The following is a 9,839-nucleotide window of genomic DNA, read 5'->3' on the forward strand; positions in this document are numbered from 1 at the left end:
AAAAAAAAAAAAAAATGTGGCTGGGCATGGTGGCCGACGTCTGTAATCCCAGCATGGGAGGCCGAGGCAAGTGGATCACCAGAGATCAGGAGTTTGAGATCAATCTGGCCAACACGGCAAAACCCCATCTCTACTAAAAAATAGAAAAATCAGCTGAGTGTAGTGGTAGTTGCCTATAATCACAGCTACTCAAGAGGCTGAGGCAGGAGAATTGCATGAACCTGGGAGGTAGAGGTTGCAGTAAGCTGAGATCGTGCCACTGCACTCCAGTCTGAACAACAGATCAAGACTCCATCTGAAAAAAAAAGGAATTATATATAAAAATAGTTGTATACAGATTGGAAAAGTAGAATGTTGCCTTATTCACCAAAGCAATTACAGCTAACTTGGCTTAGTCAACAATGTCTGGATTCCATTTAGGGAAGTATTCTAAGTAACGTATTTTTTGTAATTTTTCTGTATACTTGGTATGGAAGGCAGGCAGCAGTGACCCACCTGGAGTGGTTGCTGCAACAATACTGTCTGCAGTGAGGGAGGCATGGCCAGGGCAGCTACTCAGCTGCAGCTGCCGACCTAGGTGTTCCTGTACTCTCGGGGGCCCAGAAAGCCCCCTGTACACTTGCAGGCTCAAAAGTGCCTGCTCCCATTGCCTAGCCTTTCCCCACTCCCAATACCTGTTCCAATTTCAGAGCAAAGTTGGGGCCAAGCCTGGGTGGTATTGCAAACTGGCAGGGTGTGCACACACTTGGGACAGTGCTGATATGCCAGCCCCCTCGTGCCCCTCAGTCCCCTTTAGACTCTGAGTGCCAACAAGCACAGGAGGGAGGCCAAGGGGTGCTAAGGGTGGCTCAGTGTGGGCCTATGGGCACCTTTTGGCACAAACAGCCTGGGCATTGAGGATGGCAGGTTGATGGCAGCTGGAGGCAGACAGGCTCCTGGGTGGAAAGAGGCAGGTCTGCAGTGCAGCCCGCCTTCAGCCCTGGGACAGCCTGAAGCCTGGGGGCCGGGCTGCCAGTTCCGTGGACCAGAGTGAGAACTTGGTGCATTTTCCAGGCCTGCCCATGGCTGCCCATAGACCAATCGGCATGTACTTCCTCTCCTGTGAAGCAAATAAAAACCCTGGACTCAGTCAGACTCTGGCAGATGTTGGGATGACCTGCCAGTAGAGAGGAGCTACCCACTGTAGGTCTCAGCTGAGAGCTAAGCAGATGTCGGGACAGCCTGCCTGCGCAAAGGAGCTGTCCACTTCAGGTCTCTGGAGAGCTGTGCTGTCGCTCAAGAAACCACCTCTTCACCTTACCCTCCAGTTGTCCACATACTTCATTCTTCCTGGATGTGAGATTAGAACTCGGGACCCACTGAATGGCAGGACTGAAAGAGCTGTAACACAAACAGGGCTGAAACATGCCCCCACTCACCATGTTGTAGGCAATAAGAAGGAGAGAAGAGAGAAGGAGAGAAGAGCTGCCACCCTTCGTGGAGCCCAGACCTAGGAACTCCCTGAGCCAGGGATATACCACCCTGTTTGGGGCTCTGTTTCCTGGTATCTCCAAGCTTCCAGGCATCACCACCTTTGCCAGTGCCAGCAGTGGAAGCTGCTTGCAATGTACTTGGTCCAGCCACAGCTTTGCAGGGAGCCGGCACCCATGCTGGTGCCTGGAGCTGCTCCCCTTAGCTGAGCATAATGTATGCACCTGTAGTCCCAGCTACTTGGGAGGCTGAGGCAGGGGAATTGCTTTAACCCAGGAGGCAGAGGTTAAAATGAGCCAAGATCACGCCACTGTACTCCAGCCTGGCGATAGAGCAAGACTCTCTCTCAAAAAATAATAATAATAATAAATAAATAAAGACATCAGTTTGAAAAGAGCTCCTGTCAAAGCTTAATAAACATTAGCTTTCATTCTGATTGTTATTAGAGAAACAGACACATGGGTGAAAAGGCTGCCTGGCGAATGGCACACAGTACATTCTTAGGATGTTATTCATGTCTGACTTTTCTGCTGCGAGGCAGTCATCTCCCCCAACATAGCGTGAGTTGTCATGGGGGCCTAGAGGCTTCTGTGTCTGTTTTCAGCCTCCATTGAAAGGAAAACTTAAGAACTAATTGTCGGGCAGAGAGGGGTGTTCAGTACAAGGGGTCTTGAAAAGGTCATGGAAAATGCATATTATGAAAAAACTATGCATGGATTTCAAAGCTTTTTTGCAACAAAATAAACCCGCACTAAGTTGTTATAACATGACTGAACAGTATCTGGTTTGAGGCACTAAGAAGGGTAAGACATCAGTTTGAGGTCTGGCACAGTGTGGCTCATACCTGTAATACCAGGACTTTGGAAAGTCAAGACAGGAAGATGCCTTGAGTTTAGGAGTTCAAGACCAACCTGGGCAACACACAGAGACTACCCCGTCTCTACAAAAAGCTTAAAAATTAGCTGGGCATGGTAGCATGCACCTGTAGTCCTAGCTACTTGAGAGGCGAGGCAGGAGAAGCTCTTGAGCCAGAGTTCCAAGACTGCAGTGAGCTATGATCATACTACCCAGCCTGGGTGACAGAGCGAGACCCTGTCTCAGAAAAATAAATAAATAAATAATAGGCTGGGCACAGTGGCTCATGCCTGTAATCTCAGCACTTTGGGAGGCCAAGGTGGGCAGATCACAAGGTCAGGAGATCCAGACCATCCTGGCCAACATGGTGAAACCCCTTCCCTACTAAAATACAAAAAATTGGCCAGGTGTGGTGGTACGCGCCTGTAGCCCCAGCTACTTAGGAGGCTGAGGCAGGGGAATCGTTTCAACGCAGGAGCCAGAGGTTGCAATGAGCCAAGATCACATTACTATACTCCAGTCTGGTGACAGAACAAGACTCCATCTGTAAATAAATAAATAAATAAAATAAGTTTGAAAAGAGCCCCTGTCAAAGCAACATGAATTCGGTTAAAATTGAAGCAAGAACAAACATCAAACATATGGCGAAGCTTGGATACAAAAATGGTGAAATAATTGATGCTTCATGAAAAGTTTATGGAGACAGTGCCACGAAGAAATGAGCAGTTTACAAATGGGTAACTGATTTTAAGAAGGGACGAGACACTGTTGAAGATGAAACCTGCAGCAGCAGACCATCCACATCCTTTCACTAGGAAAAAATTCATCTTGCTCCTGCCCCAATTGAAGAGGACTGACAGTTAACAGCAGAAGCAGTAGCCAATACCACAGACATCTCAATTGGGTTCATCTTGTACAATTCTGACTGAAAAATTAAAGTTGAGCAACTTTCCACTCAATGGGTGCCAAAAATGTTGCACCCAGATCAGCTGCAGGCAAGAGCAGAAATTTTGGTGGAAATTTTAAATGAGTGGCATAAAGCTTCTAAAGCATTTCTAAAACAAATTGTAATAGGAGATGAAACATGGCTTTCCCAGTACAATCCCGAAGACAAAACACAATCAGACCAATGGTTACCAACAGGTACAAGTGATCCAGTCAAAATGAAAGAGTTCTAGTCAAGAGCAAAGGTTTTGGCAAAGGTTTTTTGGGATGCTCAAGGCAATAAGCCCGTTGATTTTCTTGAGGGCGAAAGAACAATAACATCTGCTTATTTTGAGAGTATTTTGAGAAAGCTAGCCAAAGATTTTAGCAGAAAAACACCCAGGGGAACTTCTCCAAAGAGTCCTTCTAAACCATGACAATGTTCTTGCTCATTATTATCAAACAAGGGCAATTTTTTGAGACTTTTGACAGAGAATCATTAGGCATATACCTTATTGTCCTGGTTTGGCTCCTCTTCTTTTTGTTTCATGATCTTAAAGAATCTGTAAAGGACACACATTTTTCTTCAGTTAATAGTGTAAAAACTACTGCATTGCCATGGTAAAATTCTCAGGACCCAGGGCTGGACACAGTGGCTCACACTTTTAATCCCAGCACTTAGGGAGGCTGCGGCAGGCAGATCACAAGGTCAGGAGTTCAAGACCAGCCTCACCCAATATGGTGCAACCTCGTCTCTACTAAAAATAGCAAAATTAGCCAGGTGTGGTGGTATGCGCCTGTAATTCCAGCTACTCAGGAGGCTGAGGCAGGAGAATCGCTTGAACCCAGGAGGCAGAGGTTGCAGTGAGCTAAGATTGCACCACTGCACTCCAGCCTGGGCAACAGAGTGAGACTCCATCAAAAAAATAAATAAATAAAATTCTCAGGACCCTCAGTTCTTTAGGGTGGGCTGAATGGCTGCTATCATTGATTACAGAATTGAACTTGGTAGAACTTAGGTCAAAATAAAATATGTTTCTTTTAATTTCATTTCTCCACAAACTTTTAAAAGTCTTTTTCTATCAGTCATGTTTTTAAAATAACATTTGGTTGTTTTATGACCCAGCAGTTCTACTCCAAGTTTGTATAACTCAAGAAAATTGAAAACACGTGTCTGCACAAAAACTTGCACGTTTGTCCAAAACAGCATTATTCATAATAGCCAAAAAGTTGAGACGACCTAAATGTCCATCAACTGAATAGGTAAACAAAATGTGGTATGGTCATGCAATGAAATATTATATGTCAAGAAAAAGGAATAAAAACTTACATATGCTACATAGATTAACCTTAAAATGTGTCAAGTGAAACATGCCTGTTACAACAGACCACGTACAGTATGGCTTTACTTATGTGAAACATGCAGAAGAGGCAAATGCATAGAGACAGGATGTAATTAGTGGTTCCCTAAGACTAGTGGGGAATGGGAAATGGGTATGAGGTTTCCTTTCAGAGGCATAAAATGTTCTGGAATTGGTGATAGTTGCCCAATTTACAACTATCCTAAAAACCATGATTTGTACATTTTGAAAGAGTAAATTGGCCAGATGCAGTAATCCCAGCACTTTGGGAGGCCAAGGTGGGTGGATCAGCTGAGGTCAGGAGTTTGAGACCAGCCTGGCCAATATGGTGAAACCCCATCTCTACTAAAAATAAAAAAGGTTAGCCAGGCATGGTGCTGCAGGCCTGTAGTCCCAGCTACTCGGGAGGCTGAGGCAGGAGAATCGCTTGAACCCAGGAGGCGGAGGTTGCAGTGAACTGAAATTGTGCCATGCACTCCAGCCTGGCCAACAGAACGAGACTCTGTCTCAAAAAAAAAAAAAAGTAAATTTTATGGCATCTGAATATCTTCATAATTTAAACGTGTATTTTTACCAGATTATAAAATTTCTCATTTGTGCTAAACAGAAGTACTTCTTTCAGAGGTAATACAGAAAGCTAAGTAGAAAACAAAGAGGTGTCATGTTAGGGTTCAGAGTCCTCTTCAGGGGTCTATTACAAAAGATCAGCTGATTGCCATCGGAAAGGCAAATCAGGGTGGGGTGGGGGTATGGTATATGAATTGAGAGGGCAGTGGGGAAGCACCAGCATCAGTCAGGAGGCAGAGGAGCAGGCAGAAAACGTGGGCAAGAGCCTTTATTGTGGTTTCTGCAGGATGGAATGGGCAAAACAGAGCACCCAGGTGAGGATTGGGTAGTTCGAATAATTTCTTTAGGGCCCAGGGCCTGTTGTCCTGGCCCTGAGGTGATTAGGGCAGGAGAATAGTGGCCCAGAGAGTAAGCGTTCAATACAGGAGGTGACTGCGGGTGTGGGTTCTGAATTGGTTGGTTTCTACATGATAGGCGTGCTGCTCTCTCTAGGAATTGGGTATCCCTGGGAGTGGTAGTCCTGTCAGAGTCAAAAAGGCCTAAGATGCCCAAAATCAAAAATACATAATAAAAAGACATGCCTAATACAGTGTTCTAGGCAACATAACCAGGAGTCAATGTCTTTCTTCTATCTTTGCCTTTAGGTGCTTTCTCCTCTTCCTTATTAATGGGCCGCCTCTGTAGTTAAACTTTGAGCTCGGGTCTAACCAATTGCCTGGGCTTAATTCTCACATCTGGGAGTTATTTTGGAAAGAGGTTTATGTTGAATATTTTGATGCAGAGCTGAATGAAACAGCTCTTTGGAGGATGGGTGGCTAAGAACCTTGGGAAAAGTGGCAGTCAGTGACTGAGGAAAAGACCCATCATGTTTCACTTACTTTTTTTTTTTTTTTTTTTTTTTTTGAGACAAAGTATCCCTCTTGTTCCCCAGGCTGGAGTGCAATGGCACGATTTCAGCTCACTGCAATCTCTGTTCAAGCCATTCTTCTGCCTTAGCCTCCCAAGGAGCTGGGATTACAGGCACCTGCCACCACGCCTGGCTAATTTTTGCATTTTTAGTAGAGACAGGTTTTCACCGTGTTGGCCATGCTGGTCTCGAACTCCTGACCTCCCACCCACCTCAGCCTCCCAAAGTGCTGGGATTACAGGCGTGAGCCACCTCGCTTGCCCGTTCCAGTTACTTTAGGCCATCAAACATAACATGCCATTGCCTCCCAGTAGAATGGGGTCATGTGGCAGGAATTTTAGGAAAGCCACATGCATTCTTTGAAGACTATCTTAGAAACATTTCCAGTGTCACGTTGGCTCTTTTCCTCCACCCTCTCCAGTGCTGTGCTTGTCACAGAATCCTGCCTTGCCAGTGCACATTTATTCCCATGGAGCCTCTTGTTCTTACTTGTAGAAACTTCAGAAGCACGATTTTTCTTTTCTTTTCTCTCTGGAAGGGTAATGAGGGCGAGTTTTCTGTTTCCTATCCTTGGGATATTACATTTGTCTGGAAAACCAGACTATATTTAGAATCTGCTATCTGCTTTTAAATGATCTTCATGTGTTTGCATATTTGCTTGTGTCTACACCACACTTTTTCATTGTTAATGTTAAGTAGGATTCTGTTTAATGTAAGCCATTTCATGTTGCTGTCACAGAACACCTGAGACTGGCTAATTTATAAAGAACAGGAATTTATTTTCTGTAGTTCTGGAGGCTGGGAAGTTCAAGATTGAGGGGCTGGCATCTGGTGAGGGCCCTCTTACTGCATCGTGACATACAGAAGGCATCACATGATGAGAGAGAGAGCAAGAAATCCAACTCATGGCCTCAAGCCCTTTTTTAATCTGCATTAATCCATTCATAGATTAATTCATAGTTTAGTGGAGCCCTCATGATCCAAACAGTTACCATTAGGCCCCACCTGCCAACACTTCTGCATGAGGGATTAAGTTTCCAACACATACTTTTTATAGGGCACATTCAAGCTGTAGCAGGTACTCTGTTGAAATAAACTACCTGACATCTGAAAGTTTAAAAAAAAAAAATCACCACATTATCCCACAAAACAACCCAAAACTTTTTATCCTTGGCCCTTTGGAGTTGTTCTGTTCCTTATTTCCTTGTAACTTGATAGATTCCGATTATTTTTCCCTTAACTTATTTAATCTTTGAACACAGAGCAAGCACAAGAAATTTTCTCCACCAATATCCTATTACCTTTGAAAACAAACATGAATTGAAATTGTCACTGGTGAGAAAATGAAATTGAATTATTTCAGTCAAATATATTTTTAGAGGCTTGAAATAAAAGTACTTGAACAGTAGAGATCAAGAAAGAGGACCCTCCCTGTGTTTTTAATAATATTGAGGCTTGTGGTTTTTATCACAACCTAGGACTTCTGGAAATTGCTTCGCTAGTCTGAGATTGCTTCACTGATCACTACTTCTAAGCTATGGGTTTGAAATAAAAGGGAATCTCCTACCCTCTAAGGGAAAGTCAATGTTCTTCATGCCATAGTTGCTGTAACTTCTTTTTTCAATATCAAGGGAAACCCAGAGGGAAGTAATTATTTGTGAAAGGTGGTGGTGGCTTTTGCTATGAGCACAAGTTTCATGGAGGAAACAGGAGTAGCTACTTGGTTGCTTCCTATATATGACCTCATCATCTTTGTAAGCAATGTTTATATTCTGCAAGAGCTCCTACCTTCACCTATGCAAAAAGGAAAAGGATATTCATTGACTAGCATTGGATTGTGATCAGAACTATTTAAGATTAACATAGAATTATTGAGCAGGGCATGGTGGCTCACGCCTGTAATCCTAGCACTTTGGGAGCCCGAGGCAGGCGAATCATGTCAGGAGTTCAAAACCAGCCTGGCCAATATGGTGAAACCTCGACCCTACTAAAAATATAAAAAATTAGCCAGGCATGGTGGTGCACGCCTGTTGTCCCAGTTACTCAGGAGGCTGAGGCAGGAGAATCGCTTGAATCCGGGAGACAAAGGTTGCAGTGAGCTGAGATCACGCCACTTCACTCCAGCCTGGGTGACAAAGTAAGACTCCATCTCAAAAAAAAGAAAAGATTAATATAGAATTATTGACGGTTTAGAATGTGAAGTCCAATTTAGGGAGAATATAAGGGAGGGAATGCAGTCCTGAAAGCATGAACGGGAAGGAGAAAAATACACATTTATTAGATAATCTGTCATGTGAGCATAACACAAATGGCAAATGCTAAGAGCCTCCATATTTGTGAACTTGTTTCTGCAAAACAGCATGAGTGCTGAACTTTAGAAAGCCGGCTTGAGGACAAGTAGCAGATAACTCACAAACTTTATGCTATACCATTACATTTGTCACTCAGTTTGCAGGAACAATTTGGTTATTGTTGGTGGCTGGAATGTGTGACCTCTATCCCTTGTGCTGGTGACTCTGTAGCTCCTGCAACATTCACAGCTTCAACCAAATATCCTCCTGAGAAAGCTTTGATAGAAGAGAGAGAAGTGTTAACAAGAACACTTAGCAAGCAAGCTGTTGCCTTAATCAAACTAGGGTATGGATGGTGATAAAAAAACCTCTTGGAAGTTTTTTTCAGATCTCTAAAATCTATGTAAAATGCGGGTGTCATCATCATTCTCAGATGACAGTAGACAGTTAGTGATAAAGGCCTACATCCCAAGAGGATATATTTGAGAGGCCAAGATGGAGGATCACTTCAGCCCAGGAATTCAAGACCAACCTGGGCAGCATAGCAAGACCCCATCTCTATTTAAGAAAAAAAGAAGGCTCTGTCTATCTTTTCCAGAATACAGGTTATATCTTGGGATATATCTATAATGTATTTAGTGATCATTTATTTCTACATTCTCCAGCGTGGAACTGAAATTTATAACACTGGCTACAGGAAGTTACAAAATGCGAAAACAACTGGCGAGAAACAAACTTCCAGAATGACTATTACATAACGTCACATAAACTTGTTGGAAGGTTTTACATACCCATCGACCTTGTCTTCATAGCAATGTGGAGCTGAACAGAGGGCCTAGAAGGACAGATCTAGACTCAAGTCCCAAGGAGAATAAAATGAGAAGGCTTGTTGAATTTAAGCACTTATTCTGTGCAAAGCACTGTTCTAAACATTTCACATTTGTTTCATTTAATCTCAGCAAGCTGTGACTTTTACAGATAATGATCTTGAGGCATGAGGGTTTACACAGCTCATAAGGGGTAGGGTGGAGGCTTAGTGCTTCCAGTCTGGCGTCAGAGCCTCTGCTAATAATAGTACTTAGCTGAAAGTAACATTTTAGAGAAAATTTGAAGAATTAGTAAATTGAGAAATCTTGATGAAGGAAGTAAAATAAAATCATGTTGAGTTTAGCCCACATGGTATTGGGAAAGTAAATTTTAAAACATAATTTTATTCTCTAATTGCTCTTGTCGTAGAAAACATATATAATCATGGGGGAAAAAAAAATATATGTAACCCTAGAAAAAACTTGAGAAACGCTAAATATGAAGAAAGAAGATAATTTTAGACCTTCTCTTAGGAATCTGTCCTCAAATTAACACAGATATTTAGGGTTTTATTTCTTTCCATGTTTTAACATATTCAGAAATGAATTAAATGCTTTTATAAAGTCACTGAATGTGAATTTCTATCGTGTCAGCCTT

At 43.0% G+C, this 9,839-nt stretch overlaps 1 protein-coding gene across 11 annotated transcripts in view; it reads left to right on the plus strand.

Moving 5' to 3' along the window:
- The window catches only part of FGD4 (FYVE, RhoGEF and PH domain containing 4), a 237,048-nt gene that overhangs the window by 203,064 nt on the left and 24,145 nt on the right, over positions 1–9,839 (plus strand). The gene's annotated exons all lie outside the window — the stretch shown is intronic.

Source organism: Cebus imitator, unplaced genomic scaffold (assembly GCF_001604975.1).
Source record: "Cebus imitator isolate Cc_AM_T3 unplaced genomic scaffold, Cebus_imitator-1.0 Scaffold385, whole genome shotgun sequence".
In the NCBI taxonomy this organism is placed as follows: domain Eukaryota; kingdom Metazoa; phylum Chordata; class Mammalia; order Primates; family Cebidae; genus Cebus; species Cebus imitator.